General features: G+C 39.9%; 1 long non-coding RNA gene across 1 annotated transcript; it reads right to left on the bottom strand.

The window, feature by feature from the left end:
• Positions 1 to 19,473: 19,473 nt before the first annotated feature.
• Positions 19,474 to 20,805, bottom strand: LOC147752916 (uncharacterized). The gene is made up of 2 exons (XR_015312774.1): positions 20,578 to 20,805; positions 19,474 to 19,690 (listed from the first exon to the last, which is right to left on the bottom strand). It is a non-coding gene; the product is annotated as an uncharacterized LOC147752916 (long non-coding RNA).
• Positions 20,806 to 22,424: the final 1,619 nt, after the last annotated feature.

Raw genomic sequence — 22,424 nt, 5'->3', positions numbered from 1 at the left:
ATAATAATAAAAAGAAAAGGTACTTCACTGGCACAAGCTTTCGATGTTTATGTTAAAGAATGTATTTTCAGATCGATTTCTGCTTCCGTGAGCCCCTACAGACTCGAACTTTCATATATGACATAACGTTTTTGTACAATGTTTAGTGGAGTTTGAGGCCGTGTCTGCAATAATTTAGTATCGACAGAACATTTTTTCAACTAAATGGTTATGGTACAGTTCGACGTATGATGCTCGTATCTGTTTCCCATATGAATCGCCAGAGCGTTTTGCTAGGCTCAATTGATTCAGAAGTAAACTCGGATTAAAAAGGAAAAAAATGAAATAACCAAAGCGGCTGAAATGACACTGCGTAAAACGGTTTTCATTAGTTGGAACTTGCACAAAGCAGCGAATGAAAGTATTTTTAACTACTTGATGAACGACGGGTGACGGTCAGGCTGACGATGAGATTTGTTAATGGGAACGCTAAATTAAACCGTCCAGGCAGGAGCTTAAAAAGAATCTATACTAGTTGCTTAATCCTAGCTAAAAGTCGAAAGCATTGGGCGAATAATACGCCATTTGTCGTCAGTCAGGCGATTTTTCTTATCGTCATTTTCTTATATTGATAGAGTCGAATTAAAAAAGAAAGGCCTATTTCAACCTCATGACAAAATTGACAGCGCGGTGCTGTTTACGATGCTTAATCGAATTCTAATTTTGATAACCCCGGTCCATTCCAGCGTGTGTAAAATATCACACAATTTCACTCCACGTACTATATCTTCCAATTTTCCATATACTTTCCAATTCCAGTAACTATTTCGAGTTCAATATCTGAAGGCGATCACTTCCTGCACTAACGTGGTCTGAAGTAGCAATACAACTAGCGTACAGAGTAGGAGCGCAAACAAGACTAGCATTACGTGACTTGCTCACGTCTCTGATAGCAAGTAAAATGTGCTGTCACGACGGTATAAACGCGTCCGAGACATGAGGTTTCGTCGGGCCTGTATCGTTGCAGTAATAAAGTATGATGTATTTGCAAATTCTCCGTATTGATGCACAGTCGTCCGTAACAAAATGTTTGTTCTGCTTTGTCTAGTCCATCTGAAATCAACTAAATGCCATTAAAAGCGAGGTGGCGAATTCGCTAACGATTGATCGACTGAAATCCTGTTTCGATACGCAACTTCTAAGCGGAAGCACCACGGTATCCTCGAGTCTGGTTTTTCATATTGGCGAGTTTTTCCTCCAATAGTTTGTTAAAACCTTATAGGCATCTGAAGCGGGACTCCTCGAGTAACTCCTTCGATAGCTGAACATGTTTCCATGGTACATCTGCTTCTGCGTAACTCAAAATCCGAAGATGAAATTTCGAATCGATAACAATCATATGTTTCACAAGTTCCCTGTCAGGTCCATGCCAGGAAGCTGCGCGTCCTTCAATCTTGCCTCAGTTTTTACACCAGGGCACTCAGTAAATACTTATCTCTACATTTCGAATATACTCGCAATTAACTACTGAACGCATTTGTATCGGAAGGGCACCGACGTTGATTAGAACTAAAACGCCAATTAGTGCTTGTCATTTTTAGCCGAAAGGTAGCCAGCATATTGTCTTTCGCGAAGTCCCCTATTTGTTGGACCTCATTTGACTGGGTGTTCAGCTACCCAGATACGCAGCACATATCACTAACGAAAAATCCGAAGTTTCTCATTTTTCTCGAGGTGGAAACACTTTTAAGCATTTTGGGAAAAACAGCCTATTTGCTCTTGTAGATTTTCGAGGCGATGATGTGCCTGCCAGGAATACAAGCCCTCACTAAGCAGAATATTCGATCATCGAAATCGTAGATACAAATAGCAAGTTTTTCTCTCGAAAGCTTCAAGTGTGAATTCTCCTGGAGACTATTGGTAACAGGCAGGTCTCCATGTCGCTTAATCAAGGCTGACTGTCTTTCGATAAATAGACCGCTTTAATTTTCACCTTCTATATATTCGCATTGAAATTTACAGAGCAGGGTTCAAGTCTTAGTCCCTGGCAGCGTTGTCCTGAGCGACCCGTAATCTATTATTCATACATTGTCGACCGTGCTACGCTTAGCCATTCATTTACATTCAACAGTGCATATAGTTATACCTAGTGGCTCGCTTCTTCAAATAGTATGACAATAACATTTTCATGTCATACACAAACAAACGCAAATACATACACACACATACATACATACATACGCCACGAGCCAAATAATTAGATAGCGAAACGGCCGTATAAATGCAAAACAAGGTCGAACGGCGAGAAAGAAATAAAATGGTAAATGCATTCTTGTAAATAATATTAATTAATTATATAAAGCTAACGACCAGGTGTGACCATGGGCTGCTCCGTAACTTTGCGCCAAGAACTTTTTTGGTAACTTGATTTTTCGGTTCGAAACTATGTTAGTACACTTAAGGGCTCAGTCGACTTACTCGATTGAAGGCAGAACACTTTCAATCCATCATCGCAGATTTACGTACCTGAAAAGGCACAAGTAGCCCGGGTACGGCGCAGTAAATTTGTGAGCAAGCATCCAGGTTATACTGAAATATGTCGTAAGTTGTGAAAGACCAAGATAAGCCCGTTGTTCAACAGCTCGAAAATCGATGACGGTGGAGTTTTACGCAATCGAACTTTTACCATAGTAGATACAAGCGCACTACTCTAAAGCTCGAAGAACGGAGCAAATGGAATTCTACTGGCAAGATTATTGAAGATTATGAGCACAGTCAGTTATGGCGCTAGGTCGTGTTTAAGCCCTAAATATTCTGTGGAAGGGGCAATGTGCCGTCTAGAGTCTGGCGAATGATGTTGTTTGGCCGGGACCCTGCCCAATATTTCGCGTCATATGTGATAGTGTAGCAGAGATATCGAGTTGTGCAGAAGCGTGCACGAACTTACACAAGGAATCTTCCTAGGGATCTCGAAGCATAAATAACTAAATTTTATTATTAAGCTATCAGGCATTGTTTCACACGGCTGGTTCCCGGCACAAAACGAAAGTGTCTGTCATCAGACTACTTGCCGCCTCTATACGTTATAGGAAAACATCTCGTTACCGCGCCAAAATTGTAGGGACAAACACATCGTAGTATCGTGATTTGTTTTTGTTCGATGCCGACCTAAATGTTTTACACTCAAGGTGCCACTGAGTTTGTCGTCCTAATAACTCTAAGCCTGATCTTGTATGATATTCACATTTTACGGCTATCGGGAACGAGCGGAAGTGGCGCTAATAAGGCTCAGAGAATCATTATGCGTGCCACTTTTTCTTGGGTTAATAATAACCCGTTTCAAGGTTCGCAGTACAGCATTTGTCGTCGTGCCGCGTAACTAACATGTTGATATACTGACATAGTCAAGAATATTACAATTAACGATTACTGTCAGTGTGCCTTAGGCTGCTCTTTGTGGATCATCTACGAAGCGTAACGACATAATGGAACCTTTTACCGTTCCATTTGCCTTCCTCAAACCTACCACGATAAGCGTTGCCTCTATCGATTAGAGGCGTTCAAGACGCTACAGGAATCTCTTGTGTTTGATTTTTTAATACAACACTACCTGCCTGTCGTCTTAGGTCGGGTTTATTTCTTCTACGCTACTAACTGGGTGTCCGTCGTACAAATTCAACACAATAAAAGAATGTTCCAATATAATCTGTACTCCGTACATTTGCGATGATAGTTGCTTTTCCAATATCAGATCCATTTGCGAACTTCTGCTGCGTAGAAGGCGTCATAGATTATTAAAATCTCCTGAGAACGGCCTATCCAACGATGACGTGCTTGACAGCGTTTGGTCATTGATTTTCTAGTGTGACGAAATTACCTGTAGGCTACGTCAGACTGACTTTTCACGCACATACGAGTCACTGAAGTTTTGAGTCATTACAAATGAATTCTCAGCATGAAACAAAGCACCTATTTTATTTCGGATCAGCAATAGCAGCCCAGAAAAACTGATGCGACGTGATGAAACGTCATATAAAATAGTTATTTTTATAATAAATAGAACTATTAATTGTCGATCAGTCTCTTCGGTTCGTATGGGGAAATTTAACGAAAGCGTAAGTTTTGTTGATTGCCCGCGCCAATCAGTTCCAACGTGGAAGTACCTCACTAGTCGCGCCTTTATCGAGCGGGACATATGCCCAGGTTAGAGTTTCAAAATTATTTCGTACCGAAATAAGTAAACAAAGTCAGACGCAAGTAAGTATAAATATATATTTTGTTTACTGATATTTTATGATCTAGAAATACGCACTTGGATGTGACTCCCGTCATTAAGATTTTCCGCTAAATAGTCTAATATGCAATAATAATAATAATATGAAAATTAACCAATTATAAAATATATTACTATCTAGAATAGATACTATAAAATTAGCGGTAGTTACTTTTGTGCTTTTAATATGCCTATGCGTTAGCAATAGTAAATCAGCAGAAAAATGTTGCCTTGCATTCGCCTATCGCAAGGTCCTTCAAACGCGAGGAAATCAATTAGAGTAAACAGCCAATACAATAACAAACGTAATTGACCCAAATCCACAAAAAGAAATTATTGATATTTGGTAAGGTCCTTATATAGTTCATGTCTTGTAGTAGCACAACGTCGATAGGGCAAAATGTCTGGCTTTCTCTAGGCGTCGATAACGGTGGAATTTTTTAATGAGCATTGGCACTACACCTGTCACGCTATTTTTACTGCTGTCATTCTCTTTGGCCAATTATTTATGATGCAGTGTTCCGTCGAAGGCCGTCACACCCCTTACATACATGTTTTTATTTCCCGGCGTCTAGTGTATCGATGGGAAATAGCGTATTATACACATAAACGTCCATTAATAGTCGTAAGAAATGGCGAGCGCAGCGCCTCCTATCGCGAACCAGTGCATCTTTTGAGGCTCTATGCCAACTCGGCCAATGGCCACGCGAAACGGAGCAGTTGTTAATAATCTGCCCAATGGCGACAACCAGTTAGTAGCTGATTTGTTTTTGGTCGACGAAGGTGGCACGAAGCATCGAGCTCCATAAGTATAATCGATCCCATGTCAGCACACTGATAGTCAGGCGGTGACGGTGGTATTCAGCTGCCTTCTTTGGTTGATTCCTGCTGCCTTTTGACAAAGCGGCGGGAAAACAGCGAACACGAACAGGTAGACTATAAGGCTTCAACTGGTTTCGATGCTGTATGTCGGCGGAATACATTCAGTACATCATTATCATTGTTGTTGTCCTCAGCCTTGAGCCTGTGTGTGGGGTTGTAATCGTAAAAAGGTGTCGAAAGGATGTTTTCAACCTGTTTCGACAACATTTACATAATGATTAAGCGCGAAGGATTAAGCTGATGGGGCGTTCACACAATTTCGTCACTTTTTATAATATATTTGTAAGACTTTCAATAAAGTAATACGACGATACTGAGGTAATGGTTCATTCGAGAAGGACATGGTGACAGGTAAAAACGACGAGCAAGCAAAAAAAAAAATAGATGGAATGCGCATCAACATTTTTTTTTCTTATTTGTTATTATTAAAATTTCCTTTCATTTAACGTTTGTGGCTTTTGTAGGTAGTGATCCGTTCTTTTTTGCAACAGCTATTCTTGTACGATAAATTTTATTGTATAAAAAATCACACTATCTATTAGCGACAGACTAATGAAAGTTGACATTGATTTGAGCCAGAATGCAATCCATAGGCTGGCATACGTCACACCAATGCAATTTGTATAGTTATGCTGTGTCCTCATTATGGAAAGCTGAATTGTACTAAGTATAAACGGGTTCGTAATATCCAGGATAGCACCACCATGAAAGTTTTGCGTCTATCTTCTTATTAAACGTATACTATATCGCACCCTTAACTGGAAATAATAATATTCATTCAGTGCGTACCGTTTTTAATCAGACGCGTCGTTTCCGGAACATAGGTCCCAAGCTATTAGCCAATCACAAATGTCACCATCGTTTTCAGAAGAAAAAAAACCTCAAACGATATTACCTTCGACAAACATCATCCTCCCAATTACGAGAAATAAACCTCACCACGACACCTTATCACGATAAGAATCAGAAGGAAAGGCGCTTTGGCACATCATCTTTTTTCATTGCAAAGGCCTTATCTAGCCTACGCTTAAAGCCTATCGGTCGCGTTCTGCTACGCGGGGTAGGGCGGAGTTTATCTCCCACAATGCCATTGCCCATAATAATAGTATACGCAATTAAATCGGATAATACGTAATAAAATAGCGGTGATTTTATGAAATAGATACGCAAATACACCGTGGATAAACAACCTGCAGATGAACGCGTGCGGGTTTATAGGCTAATGAGTCTGTTGTATTAAAGCAAATGCGCTAATCCTCTGTGTTTACATAATAAAAATCAGCAGAAGATCGATTTTTGCAGAAAGTAACAATTTGTATTTATTCTACTATAAACATTATTATGATAACGTCGTATAAGGCGTACTGCCAATATGAGAAATCTCTGAAAATCTGTGACAAAGTGTTTGCTTGAAAACATATGAGGTGATCTTAAAAATTGAACGTACATACACTTTTGCACGAAACGTCTGTACACAAACGAACCGGCTGCTGGAAACACTTAGCTATTCACGTTATGCTCTACAGCTCGTAGAGTCTTGCAATAACAAATCTTGAAGAACGGATAGGTTATGGCCAGGCGATTAAGTTACCTGGCATCCACTCGGTAAATGTACCTTAGAATCAGTATGTTAAAAACTACAAGCTAAAAAATATTTTCAAATGGTTTATTTACAGTTACATATATATCATTAACAGAAAACCAGGATCGTGTCGTACAATGGATTATTTTGACCTGGAACCTAATCGGTAGGTCCTCTATAGGATGCGGCCAATGTGCAAATGTCCAATGGCCTAGAAATCTACCTATACGCTTGCCTTAAGTAATCCTGAAAAAAGTACCAATTTGAGATAGATACCCCGAAACTTAACCGAGGTAAAAAAAATCTTGTATACAGCCCGTATTTCTTACCCGATTACATGAATGATCATATCAAGACATACTAGCAACCCAGAATAACCTAATTTGTTTGAAATCTGTTGAACACAGATACGTCGACGTAATTTGACGTCTATCGCTAAGATGTGTCAATGCGAAACATGTTTTGTCAAGTAATATTGCTCACTGAATGAAAGGAAAACAAACACAATATTTCTCATCATTTGACTTACTTTAAGGCATTGTTACCACTATGTCCCAAGTCATTCAACAAGACACCGTTTTCGCACATTGCGGTTCAATAAATTACCAGCCTTCTCATAAGGAACCCAACCAAAAGAATTTAGGTAATAATTTTTTGCGGAAAACTTATCCTTGTGCCGCTACAAGTTAGCTAGAAAAAGAAAAAACAACAACAGATAACTGACACAGACAGATTTACATCCGTTTTGCGATATCAATAAACGGAGCGCGCCTCAAACAGACTCGTGTTAGGTAGGCTCCGAAGAGAGACTCTATATTCAGCCAAATGGAGTCATATTGTTAAGCGTTTTCAAACAAAATTGTAACTTGACGCACGAATAAAAGCCACCAAAGATAATACACCTAATATTTGAATAATATTTCACTTTTTAAGCATATAGTAAAAACTATTTATTGCATATAAAAAAAAAACTGTTTATTGCATATAGTAAAAACAAGGAAGGCATGACCTGTTTATAAACGGGTAAAGGAATAGACAGATAACTCAATGGATGGACATCTTTGTTGTGTCTTTTTGAAGGCTGCCACGTAGCACAGCACACAATAGGGCGGGCACATAGGGCGGATAGGCCAAAAAAAAAACCGTACACGGTTTACTTCCGCAAAGCTTTGAGCTTACAATTGATTTTCTGTTTTTACCTTCGTTCCTTTTCCTTCGCTCTGTGTTTTTGATGGTATAAATCAGAATATGTCGAGCATGTCTCGAGCACACTCGTTTACGGGAGCTGCTGGTGATGAGATCAAATGTAACAAAAGGGCCGGAAACTTGGAGCGCTTCAAGCAGCTGCTGACAACCAAAAGAGCGCACCAATCAACCAGACGCTTGAACGAACTTGAAGATGTATTTTATTAAGAATTAAACCAAGCGGGAATTTTCATTCGTTATCATAACAAAGGAGAACAAACAGAAAAATATTCCGTAGCAAATTTTCCGCTAAAAATTATAGTACGGAGATGACCCGTCGATAATGCGGACATCTGACGAGTAATATACCTAATGGCATTACGATAAAATTTTTCCACGGACTTATGCACAGTTTTGCAATGATATACTGTTCTTACTGACTATAAATATTATTTTATTGGGTTAGATGCTTATTAAACAGTACGAGAATATTATAGATGCACAATTTCGTCGAGACCTATTTACACGGCAGAGATTACATACTTAGCAACCTATCAAACACTTTCGTTCGAAGCACTTAACAATGAACGACTTACAGAAAGTATAATATGCTAAAGTACCATAAAGAAAAGACACCTTTTTTTTTTTTTATAAGAAAATAAGTTTATCACTATCGAAACGGCCGAGTTTGATATTTTGAGTTTTGTTCGCCAAGGTCGCAAACCATCGCTTTAAAGGCTACTAACAGAGACGGTTATCGATTTAATCAGTATATCCTAAAAAATGTTTTATTAGGCAAACTATTTATAATTGATTCAATCGAATTTGCTTTTCGATACACCCCATGACGTATACCCTAAAACGTACTGTGTATGAGAAACGCTGTACAAAGACGTTTATTGAGTCGCAGAAGCGTAGGCCATAGTCATTGAATCCATAGCCTAAGAATCATCAGGTCATAATTTACGTACCAATAAATAACATTCAATGCACGTACACGCATACGAACCGCACGTACACGCACATAAGAACCGTTCTCGTTAATGGTCTGCATAAATAGCATTATCGCTCACCGACGTATAATTGTAATAATGACCATAACAGTAGAAATAATAACGGCACGAAGAGCACAACCGTTCTTGCCAGAAGCCATCTCTCAAATATACTGGATTCTTAAGTAAATATATATATAATTAGTAGTTCATGCAGAGCGCTGACTTCGAGCGATGTTTATGGATGTTGGCTCGCGTCAATTGAAAAACAAATGCTTACGCGGATATACACAGGCAGAGCTAATACAAGCAGGGAGCACCCATAGAATGTTTACGCAATGTATTACGAGATACGGATTTTTTATGCCTATGAACGTGCATAGTCTGCAATAACGAATGTAGAAAGCTTACGATCACACCTTCCTATCGTCCTATCTATTATATAGTAAACTAACGCCGACAGAAACAGCTAGTAATGGTAACGCGGTATGGAGCAGGATAAAATCGATGTCAGAGAGCTACTTTGGTGTAGCTCCAAAGACTAGTGTCAAAGGCGCGCGTAGGTCAACAAGATGCTCGTAGCTTAAGCACTGGCCTGTCATGCGTGATGAGAAATAGACAAGCAGTTTTACGAAGACTCTGAAAGAAAGGTTCTAGTTGACGATCACATCGTTCGCGCATCTAAATAGTTTGTCTAGCATTAGGCTAATACAAAATTGGCGATACCGCGCACATCTTCACGGTGAGGCTCTCCAGACAAAGGCTAGTTAGTAAATACCATATGAAAATCAACAGGTTATATGGAGATGACTATTTAATGCCAGTCACTGAAAGCATACAGCCATATAACTGATGAGTCGCTACTTACGTGCGTCGCCAACAACGAAAGAACTTCAGATATGGTAGTTTGTGTACTTTTATCTTGTGCTTCGTGAAAAATGTGAACTTTTTGAGTGATCGTTGTATTCAGTTTATTCATTTTGTCAGCGAATCACCCTCGCATTTTGTTTGTTTCTTAAGAACTATTGTAATGTTGCCTATCCACGTAGATATTGTTGTCCAGGGCGCCTCTTGAGAGCCGGACCATTGCAAAGGACAAACAAATTGAACAAGACGTACAGCACACTCGAGCCCTCTGGCATCGTGACGGCTGGCGCCATCGAAGAAAGTAGCTTTGTTCCGTATCTATCGCGCACTCCTGACGCTAAGCTCTACGCCACAAATCCTATAGCAGTACATATGCGAGCTGCACGTAACTGCATATTCAGCTGTTGAAGAAATATTGACGGTTTTTTGAGCTAGCCGACTTTAAGACCACATAGTTCAGATACTATGAGTCGTTTATGGTCAATGTGCATTATCCGAAACATGGTTCGATCGTTTGAAAAGTTCGATATGAGAAATGCTCCTCGTAGTAATTGGTCAATTACAGAAAAAGCTGAAGAACATATTGCGAAAGTTGAGCAGACCAGCACGTAAGTAGCCACGATACCGCCAGTGAAAAAAAAATACCCACTATCAGACAGCTTCGAAGCTCTCAAAAAAAGTTGGCTACAAAAAAGCTTGATGTTTGGATACTTCATAAACTGACAAAAAATAACTTATTCCATTATATTTCCTCGGGCAAAGTTTCACAGAAACGCACCAAAATCGAGCCATTTGACCGATGAGCGAGCTGATAACGGGCGATGAAGAGTGGATCCTATACGACACCAGTGCGCAAATAAAAAAAAAAGAATTGAAAAGATGTATTCTACGATTTGTGACAAAGTTCAGGTTCACGCTAAAGCAGATGATATTATATGTTTATTGAAATTGAAAAGGAATCGCGTATTCATCTAGCAAACCGATTGATTAGGACCTCTACTGTCAACAACATGCCATTAAGAAAAATCGACTGAAAAATAAGGCAGACAGAAAAGGCCTCGTCTTCCATCACGGCAATGACAGTTCATGTGCATCTTTAACATCCTCACAAAAGTTGAGAGAACTTGGACTAGAAAATTCAATGCGTCCGCCATATAGCCTGGATCTTGCACCATCGGACTGTTATCTGTTCCGGTCCCTGCAGATCTTCCTAAATGATGCTAATTTAATTTTAATCGATAAACACAAAAATAATTTGTAACAATAGCTCGCATGTCGTTATTCATAATGGCACGTACCTAGTTTAGTAATATTTTAAAATTTAAAGAAACATGTACCTTACACTCCGTCGTTTTTATAATCAAAATAAAGTCGAGCGTCCTAAATTTCCGGTATGAACCGTCCGGTGGTAAACATAATAAAAAAAATTAGTTTTTTTAGAAATAATTTACACGAGCTTTTTAATATCAAGCTGTACTTGAAATAAATAATAACAACGTTTTTGCCTATTAAAAATGCCAATTATGCGCATTTATGAATAGAGTAATAAAAAAAAAAACAAACACTTTAAAAGAAAACGAAAAGCTTAAACTTAGGTGATTGTGCAAACGCGGTATGAAAATAATCTCTATCATTTGACGCGACAAAAGAGGAACTATAGAATAGAGAAAAACGTACAAAAAAGTTTAGCGAGTTTACTGGGTACCCCCGTTACCACTACAGCCTACTAGGGGCATGCCCACGGACTTTTGACGTCATACCCTCTAAATACCGTAGTTCGAATAAATTTTGCCAGGAGTTATCAAAAACTCAGCTTTTCATGCTCCAAGTAAAGGGCGTATCTTAGGCATACTCGAATACTACAAATGAAGAATAATTCGTCACATTCTTAATCGTGAAAACGTTAACCCAGGATTACATGTTAGTACTTGGCAGTTTTAAGGTCTTTGCAGCCTCTACAATAGACCTGCATCCAACCCAACCGGTTATACGCCGCCATCATCAGCTGGCGTATAACCTTTTATGCTTGTTGTCCTCTACATGAACCGCGTCGCTTGTATCGACGTCAAGGGTGCCACCCGATTCAGAACCACTATCTCTTACTATTTACGATCAATCGATCTTTTTTGATTGGTCGTACATAAAATCCGTATTAGATCGCCACAGATACCTATGTCAGTCTGATCTTGAACTTAATTGACTAGCTTCACGAATAACGACTTTCGAACGTAAAAGGGTGACACGCGGGTCTTTCACTGAAGTCAAGGCTCTTCCATGCAAGAAGCGTTATACCTATACTGTTGGCGGATCCTGATTTATGTGGCGGATCACAAACACGAACGTATAGTAATACGTTGTACGGTGTCAGCGCCGCCTTAGCAGTCTAGACAAAAAGGAGGCTAACGGAGAACGATCACGTAATGATGAAGGAGCAAGGCGGTCTCCTTAGTACACCCCTGCCATTGCTGTCGTCGATGTGGGGGCTCCAGCTAACCGAGTAGTATAAGACAAGCATCGCAGAGCGGGCCAAGATCACTATGCTGTGTAATGTATATTCGTTTTAGCCGACTTAATCCAAATATAGGAGTGAACACATCAGCGATTCGCTGGTTGTGACCACTAGGCGCCGGAGCATGATCGTTCTCAGCTGATTCAATGAGGGGAGTGGTGGGGCTCGAAAACCTACTGTGACTAGCCGATCAGACGGCGGTGCCGCAACGAGACGTTGCAGAGTTGTTTCTACTATCGTTCGAAGCTGCTGTTAAAGGCATCGGACATCAGTGGAATGTAGCAGACGACGTTTTTTGATGTTCGGATTGGATTCATAGTGTTCCTTTTTTCTGTTGAGTGAGAAACGAATGGTTCGTTAGTGGCAGTCATTATAGGGGGTGATGAATCCGAGCTGTGGTGTGGCTGGTTGCTTAACTCGGAGTACGGATTGTGAAGTGATTCTATGCGAAGCAAACAAATAAGCTGAAAAATACACCAACAGTACATTATTTCGAATTTGTTTTACACATTTACTGACATATTGGCGCTGGCCGAAGTAAATGGGGTATCGTATAACACACATGGTGCATAAAATTTTGATACTATGTTAGAATGTATGTTGAAAAAATGAATGTTATTTTCATTTATCTAATCTAATTTGCCTAACTGGTCATGGATGGGTCTTTCAGTAAGTGTTTCCTTCGACCGTCTTGGAAGAAGGTTTCAAGATAAAAACTCCACCACAGAATACAAATAGTTGCTGGCCTTTTGATACGAACTATAGAAGCTTTTGAACTAATAATGTAAAGGCGTTTCTGAGTTACTTCGAATAGGTTGCTATGAATAAATTATATAAATAATTGCTGTGTTTTATCGAATCATAAATCTTTTGATACCAGACTATACACAGGTGCGCGCTTTCGTTGAAAACTGAAACGCGTAAATATGAGGAAAAAAAAATCGTGACTAATCGTTGAAAGGTCAAATCGGGATGACGTGAAGTTTCTCATCTTATATGTTTTGTGGTGCACAGCCTCTTGATCTTTGTATCAGACTTGCATTTGCATTAAGGATAGCTCAGAGTCGGAGAGTCAAACACGTTCTCCTGGCGGACAAAAAGCACGCCGGTTTAAAGCACAGCTAGCGAAATCTAACCACTGTACTACCCTGGACGTCTTGGGACGCGAGAGCCCCTCTCTGGCCTTTTATCTTATCACATAAGTCTCGCCGTCTGAGCGCGGTTGTGTCTTTTCGAAACATGAATAGAGGCCACGCAATTAAACGAGTCCAAGTATTTGTCCGAGATGGCGCTGTACCCGTCACAGAAAATATCTTCACCGAATTTCCGTTCGTCCGTTTTTTCCATGATAGCTTACAGTAACCGGCTGGACAATTTAGCATTGGAATGCAACGAATTTAAGTGTATTTCCGATATCTTACACCGGTTACTCGACTCTGAACCTTGGGCCTTTTTTTCTAGCTTCGTGACGTAACGTCTCTGTCACTTTGAAGAAGCAGCAGTTCCTCAAAGTGTACGTGAGATCGCATCGAAATATTCAGCTGAGATATGTGGTCGGAAAACCTTTTTGCAGGCAAAAGAATCTATAGGTACATTGATAAAGGAACATAATTAGCTAAATAAATATATAAATAAATTAATAAAAATAAATTAGTTGGCTTTTTTGAGATTGCATTGGATATATTGATTTACAGATATGATAAAACTGAGCTCCAGTAGTGAATGCGGTTTTCTCACAATGCATAAAGATCTTCAATCATTTCAAGGAAACATTACAATTTGAATCATATCCACAGTTATCACTGTACAATTTTTAGCTTTATTCTGATCAACATGTCTTCGCACAGGGGGAGTTCTTTTTTTACGTGGGCACAGACACGAAATTTTGGCAGCTAATGAGACAGGTAACGCAAATTGAGAAAGTTCCTACAAAAACCCATCTTGCATATTACGTGTCTTGCTGACAACTGCTGATCTTTCAGCTTTTCGCTGCTCGTCGCCTCTAGTTGGCCACTCGTCTAACGACCATGGAGTATTCAACTGGGGGATGACAGGTGAAATATGCGCGATAAACTATGGCCACCCTGGATGCGGTGGAGATAGTTTTCTAGCATTCTGCATTGACACAACGTATCGGCGGTGCGACCAAAAAATGTGTCCAAAGCCAAAAATAACAAACGAAAATCGCACCGACTAGTAGTGGGCGATATTGAATAAAATCGATCAAAAAAAACAGGGCAAATTTCCTTCGACACGACCATAATAACCGGCAAGTTTTATTTGTTAGATAACCTCGTATACGGTGAGCACACGCTATTGGAAGTAGGATACATAGATGTTTATGTGCCAGGTATTGATGAATCGCGTCATGTCAACTTATATTTTTAAATTTAAAAAAATAAAAAGAATTTTCTTTTTAAAGGAAAATACATCAGCTCCCTTGACTCCCTCCATTTCAGTGGAGAGGCTCTTAGTAAATACGCCTTACTAATATTAATTAATTACACTCGTACGTTAAGATATCTGTTTATACGTGTTTAATTGTTGCTAGCATCGTAAAGTTTGTCTTTTTTTTCTATCTATATTTACACAAAACGATTCGGCACAATAACATCTGTACACCCAACATAATTGTCCGCAATACGTCTTCGGTGGCTCGGTCTAGTGAGCCTCTCCCAGCCACTGAAGACCAGTCATCCATCAAAGTGGAATTTTTATACGATTGCAACGGAACAGCGCTTCATGCTATGTATGCAAATCTGAATAGAACTCATAGCAAACATTATGACAGTGACAACATTGTTACTGGAATCAAACGGTTCTCTACCTAACTCGATGCCCAAACGTTCGTAGTATGTTCCATATACTAACTGTAGCGCGTTTAACGCGTTAGCAAACATTGAATAATGGGCAGATTGAAGAACACTTACTTACACGTTTCTAGCCCCTACGCGTTCCGGCCGAGATCAAACTTGGCGATCTTCGCTAGACGGCCGTTGCTTGAAGGGAAGTTTTTGAGGCGAAAATTCCGCCAGTCGTCGTCGTCGTCGTCGTCATGTTAAACGGTTAGATTAAATGTAGGAACTATGATAGCTATTGTAGCAGCTATATTATGTTGCGTCGTATACTGTAATCGTACGAGTGTCGCGATGTCAATTTTCGCTTGTGCACATCCTTGTTTTCCACTAGGTTTTTGCTTAGCCTTTCTCAGTTCTACAATAATGGGTAAACGCCTTTCTTCGTTCGCATTATAATCAATCGGCGCCACTCACCCATAGGTCTTCTGTACATGCGACCGACAACCTGGCTAAATTCACTACTTTTCCGTTGTCGAATGAAACGTGGCCAGCCATTAACACTGGGATAAGCTCATTACGTGGCCGTCATGATCTCTGATTCATTCTCGGCCATTCCAGATTGTAGCGGCACATTCATCTGCTTCGTTTTAGTCATGCTGGGTGTCTGGGCGTATCGTCTTCTTGTTACCCAAATGCTCTAGCTACTTACAGCTCAAACGTGCTGTCTTGTTCCGAGGGCAAAGAATCAGTATTTCCATAAAATCAATCCGTTTCAGTTGGAGCGATTATAGAATATAAATTAGCTTCGGGCCTTAAGCTCTATAGATTAATAGGAAGTAGGAAAGGCAGCAGAAATCAGCTTAGCTGCTGATGTTTACTTCGTTAATTGGACGACAGAGTCATATTCTCAGTGAGTTCGACGTGCTGGCAGGAGCGAGTTGGGCTGAACCCAACGAAATTGTCGGATGCCCAATGTCTGTGGTCTGGTACCTATGGAATTCGTACACAACTTCTCACGTCCTCTATTAGATGCGCGATAACATGAATATCCAAAAAGCACGATGCTATACTTATATAATGTCAATTAAATGGCAGAGGTGCACTCCTGTCGATTGGCTTTGCTCATACAAACAGTCTGCTAAACAAGTAAATGACTCACTGTCCAATTGACTATAATGTCGAAGCCATTTTTTTTCTATTAAACATTTTCTTGGCGTCGGTGTTCTACCAGAGCATACTAAAAACAGGTACCATGCCCATAAGCACTGGAATAATACTTGGATTAATATGTATAATATACTGTCAGAACTGCTGCGTTCGTAAAAGGAACGAGTTACTAGCTAATCGAGTACTATAGGACGGAACAAAACAGTTCAACGTCCACGTGCACTACAAACACCTTTGTGCCCATTGAAACTTCTATTGTTGAATATTTACCCAATCAGTACAACTCAGCAGATGCCGTTATCATTCGTGTTGAAGATGCCATAACGCGTTATTGTCGCATGCGTCATCCTGCCTTTATTTTTGCGGAGGCATTCGCTCATAAACATTCGATTTACCTTCTTATCAGGGCGTCGATGACAAAAAAACGCCACGCGGAAGGGCAAGCAGCGTCAAGATTATCAAAAGCATCTGGCTACACCTGACTTGAACACTAAAGGATGCACTACTTAGTGAGCAGTTGTCCAGTGTTCGCCAGCTAGAAAAAAAAAACACTTTCTGAAAAAACATACAAAATAAGAAAAAATGCCCGCCACACACATACTAAGGGCAAGGACAGGATCATAAGCCAGTTCCTTTTCCTTAAGACTCCGTCAGCTCCTGCCTCATTGCCAAGTGCTTTTCCTCTTCATCTTCAAAGGTAAATTTTCTCTCATCAATTAGTCGGAGCGCAACCTTATCTCTCAACTACTTGAGCCCGATAGGACATCGTAATAATTTCGAGGGACATTGGAATATATTGAATAGTTGCTACTAATCCCACTTCATCAAAAATGTCTAGCTGTGATTAGGTTAGTGAGGACATAGATATGAGAGAAAATGGCTTCGTGTTATGTCATATAATGAGACTTAGTGAGCAACTCAAATTCCGCCGGACAATATGGAGGAACGGTATATCACATTTGTATCCCCCAGGCCAACATCGTTCAAGGCTGTAAACTAGGCCTCGACGTATCGTCCATCGACCGTGTGTATCAACTAAGGTCAGTCACTAAAGATTTTTATCTGTTAAAGGAAAAACCCTCGACGAACCGCAAAAGAATCTATTTATTGATAGACTTGTAGATTTAAAATTCACCAAGATCAGCCCAGTGGAGTGGCAAAGCTTACTAAAACCGACTATAAGCACCGACTATATAGAAGCGAGAGGTCCGGTGCGAGCTTCATGAGATCTAGATGTTAGCCTTACCTATTCCTTGAGGTCAAGAGAAATAATCTGTGTAGTAGTGTATGTCTTCGTCAGTCAGAAGCGGCCATCACTGACACTGTTAACAACTTGTTTTCGTTGGTAGGATCAGTTCACAAAGAGCCCACCGTGTGCCACTTTGTATTTTATTTTCACCACTCTGTAAACCATTTAGGAACAATTAAGGCGGTAGAAGGTTCCAGCGAAGGTTAAGGTTTCATGTCGCGATACCTTTTAGCGAATCAGGAATTTGAGTGCCGAACTTGAGATTTATTTACTTTACAAAATGACATCGAACTTTTTGTATGCCGGTACACACGATACGTAATCATCCGTATTAGTCTTAATAGCAGAGCATTTTGGTGTAGATAAATAGTGTCACTTTGTGGCTTTTCGGCCAGTGTGCAACATGACCGATAACCTCCTGTACAGCATGTACACTTGTCGCGTTATCTATCTCGATATGAATTTTTAACCTATCGGCACACACTTTCAATTCCTTCAATTCAATCAAAATATGATGTATAAAAAAAGGCCTAAGCGAGAGTTCTGTAAGGCCCTAGACAGCTGATTGGAAATATCTGAATTTCACTCTTGAACAGGTGAAATAGGTGCGACACCAGATTGTTTCTTTGGGACCCATACCAAGGGTAGACATCTTGAAACACTAACAAATCATACTTTACTCGGTCAACTGCGCGGCGGAAACCAAGACAAAAGTTATGAAGTGTATTGTAATAATCTTTGACTTGTGCCAGTCGTGGGCAACTTGCAGCAGTGGGGTGCAGGTTGACCCAAGCTGATTTGAATCTAAGAGCCAGTATCGACATCGGTAAGCAGATGTAATCTACGATAGTATCCTTTATGATAACGCAAAATACCGACTCGTGTGCACTTTTCAACTATCGAACTTCGTCCATTTTTGTTGTTGTTGTTGTTGTTCGATGGATTAAGAGGTTCCGTTGGAGCCGCCTGCTGCGGATAGGCTGATTGCATCTCTCTGACGCTTCCCAGGATCATTGTTTAGCCTGTCGTGCATGTGCTCTATTGTTTTCATTGAGCTGTTATTAAAAAAGTTAAAGTGCTTTAAAAAGTGGTGATTTGGTGCGTTTAATCGTGGAGATCGTCTTTTTTTTTGTCACTGTTTCTGTGCTTGACAAGTGCTGTCGAGAGAAAAATAATTATTTGCCAAATCGAAAGCGAACGTGGAGGAAGCGTTACCGCCTGCTGGCTGTGGTTTAATCGCTTCAGGACCCAATGTTTCAAGTTGAACGATAAGCCACGCTTCAAACGGCTGCGAGAAGTAAACGACGACGGAAGTTAACTTCATTGCTGACGATCTGAGAGCTCTCCGCGTTGTCAGGAGTGGCCAAAATGACTGTTGCCAATCGTTTGCAGGAATTGTTTCGAAAAGGCGCAAAATTGGACCCCTATGAACGCAGTCAAATGTTATGCTTGTACGATAGAAAAGGCATTTTTATACAAGGCACCCTCGAACGCAAATCAAAATGGTTAGACCCATCCAGCTGGGCACCACGAAGGAATATTCATGGTTCAAGGTTGCAGTTCCGTGTTTGGTTGATTAAAAAGGAAGTGCTGTAGTATGATCTGCTCAAATTCCAGGAAAGAACTAGAGGAGGCCGTCACGCAGACCAGCTCATCCATCTAAGGCTCAAGGTCGGTGAGAAAGGCTTTAGACTGGCGAATGGCAACACAGATTAATACTTTTGCATGATAAAGCTTTGGTGATCCAGCGAACGCCAACGAACCTCCAGTTAGAAACTCTGCTCCACTCAACATACGGTTAAGACATCGTTGCATTTGATTATTGCTTGTTTCAGTCATCGTAGCGTAACTAGGTAGGAAAATACAGGTGCCGATGTTTGAAAATGGGTCGATGCATGAATTGCCTCCAAGGACGAAGCCCTTTTACTTCGCGGAACACATCAATTATAAGAAATATAAGGTGAAGGTCATTAACTAAAAGCGAAGGACATTAACTAAAATGCGTTTATTTGTCTTAGTGTTACAGTAAAAATAAAAACGGCGGCACCCTTATACAATACTTCCCCGAAAATTCCGTCCTTACGACCCTTAAACGTTAGGTTCAACCTTCGATCAACGACGTTGAATTTCTTGAATACCCGTTCGATGTGATTAAGGTCCATGAAAGCCTGGTGGGCAGTATCGAAGTATATGCCATCAGGAACAACCTAATATTATTTAAAATAATTCAAAAACACGATATCGTCAGTCGTCAGTGAATCGTTAATTATTAGAGGGTCCGCTGTCTAGAGAGTATTACTCTTTATTAATTCAAAGACGGCGATAGATTTCTATCGCCGTCTTTGAATTAAATTAATTGATTATTACTATTATTATTATCTATTGTTGCTGCGTTTTGTCCTTAACAGTTCGATCTATGGTTATACACATCACACCATGCCACTACCTCTAATATCATACCGATTAGCCGCTTGATGATAGCGGCAGCAACAAAACATACATCTATATCATACAATTGTAACGCCGCTACAGCTTTAACCTTCAGAGATTGGCTAGCTAAAAGCGAATTAACGATCCCGCGAAGATTTCGTTTCGAACGTTTTCTGCGGAAGGGCAACAATGCCTGCTTCTATGTTTACTTCGTTATCTGTTAGCTTTTCAGCAAACGACATGATCGACTTCACTTTTATATACGTTTATATGTATTTACTTTCACTTGTCAGTTCTGTTTTTCATTCGCTTACCATATAATAGCCCTCTTTCGTATTGTCCGGTATCGCCATTACTCAATGCAGCGTGCTTGCTAAATCTTTTAACGTTCGTCTATGTGCATTAAGTGGAGTCTCTCCTCTGAGCAACGATAAATTTTTCCCTTATGATTAATCATTACCCCGGGGAAGCAATACATTGTCTGGGCCATATCGATTATATGGATGAACAGTAAATGATCGAAGAAAATCGGCTGCAAGATAATGAGCAACGCTACGGGCAGCAGGAGTTAAGCCGCACACAAAATAGAGAAGGAAGAGAAAGGGTCAAAGGGAACGTTTCGAATATTTCGTAATTATGCTTCGGCTTGTGTTCATTATCTTACCGCTGACTGGCCAAAGACGAAACTCGGATCGGATAATCAATGGGTCTTCTAACAGAAGCTTTACTCCCTCGGGCCGGTCGGAAATGCTGGTCTCAAGATATACGAATTGTCTTCGCTCCGGTAATGCCTAACATACCGTAGAAACATGTTTACGTTTGGAGTGCATTTTGGTAGGCTGTTTTGTTTAGTGGGCATGCAGTCGCGGTCAACAGTTCACCTTAGTGCCAGTTTTCCTTCGGCCTGTGAAAATTCCGAGACAAATTTCCGTGAAGTAATCGAAAAAATCTTTTTTAGAGTTTCGACTTGATGGGCTCATCAAACATTCATTAATTATGCAGAAATTGGAGGTCGTTTCGAACAGATCAATATCAATTACGAGTTGGTCGACTCGATGGGCTTCAACGGCTAGTGTTATTGAGTTTTCAGGCAGCTTTCGATATTTTCGTTAGTTTTCATAGGCATCTTTGGACATTGGGGCCTGGTAAATTTTTCTGAGGAACAATTGGATTTGGAAATGACTACTAAGTGGTCTAGGTCCTAAATTGAAGCTATAACCTCGGTGAATAACGGTTGTATTAAGAAATCATGACCGTCAAATACGACACTTCTAACATAGGTAATTTTCGTTGAGATATCTGCTTTTGTCTAGATACAGTTTTAACAACAAGTTATCGGAATAATTTTGGAGTCAGACACCACCCCCTATATTTCTATATAGCTCCAGTTATTCGAGTGATTTACTTTTAAGCTACCGATAGTGTAACAACGACGTCTTCGCAGAAACAAAAATGAAAAAAGTTTACACTACAGAGACGTATTTCGTATTGGCCAGTATTTTTGGCGTTAAACCTTTTTTCTTTGTCGATGTCTGCCAGTAAGTTCCATCGATCCAGTAGTTTGTTCTCCGTAACTGCGAAAGTTTTGTACTTATTCTATTTGCTATTAGCCAAATTCTACACTTCAATAGAAGTCAATGAGTACCAATCTGTCAAATGATGAAAAAAACGAGCTCTATATTTATTGTAAAGTTATCCAATTCAGGATGCTTCGAAATTCGTTTTTGTGAACTCGAATATTAAAAACATACCGTAGAACACCTGTTAGAATAAAATGCATTTTACCGAGTTCACTTTTTATTATTAGATAATAACTATCAATTTTTTTTCTATTCAATTGATTACCACAGTTTAAATATTTTTGCGCCAGCAAAATATTCATGTGTGCCCTATTGGGGCAAACTTTTTTGCATATTTCGAGCAAATTCAATGCATTATTTCGTATAACTTCATTTCTTAGATGTTTCCCAATCTATTCTACATGTTTTCGTTTTTTTTTTCTATCATTGATATATCACTTCACCTACTTTCGTAATACTACATAAACAACAGGTTTTTAGTTGAGCCGTTGTTGCCAAATTTCGTTAACTAATCGAATTTCGAAAAATTTAAATTAATGCAGATAACCAACCACTTGATGGTCCGGATGCGCCCACTATGACGAATACAATTACTCGATTATGAGCGAAAATTCTTCAGCGTTTTTTTTCTGGTTATTGACAGTAGACAATGGATCACCAAGATACATCAGGGCGGCTAGTCAGGCCACTTCAGGGTCTGCTCAAAGCTAAGCGTGTATCTAAATTGTTCAAGCTAACCGATTCTGGCAAACAACGAACGATTTTTTCGTTTCAATGATACCACTAGTAATAGCCGTTTTTATAAGCTTTCTCACAGTCGACGTAATAGCTCATTTTGTTTTTTTTCTATTCCACCATGTCCTTCGTCCTATTACTTCACATAGATGTCCTTACAGTATTGGAATAGCGAATTGGCCGAGCGTCTTCGGGT

Source organism: Varroa jacobsoni, unplaced genomic scaffold (genome assembly GCF_002532875.2).
Source record: "Varroa jacobsoni isolate VJ856 unplaced genomic scaffold, vjacob_1.0 scaffold_890, whole genome shotgun sequence".
Classification (NCBI taxonomy): domain Eukaryota; kingdom Metazoa; phylum Arthropoda; class Arachnida; order Mesostigmata; family Varroidae; genus Varroa; species Varroa jacobsoni.
Note: the sequence above shows the minus strand (reverse complement) of the source record. Positions and strands in the feature narration are given on the sequence as shown.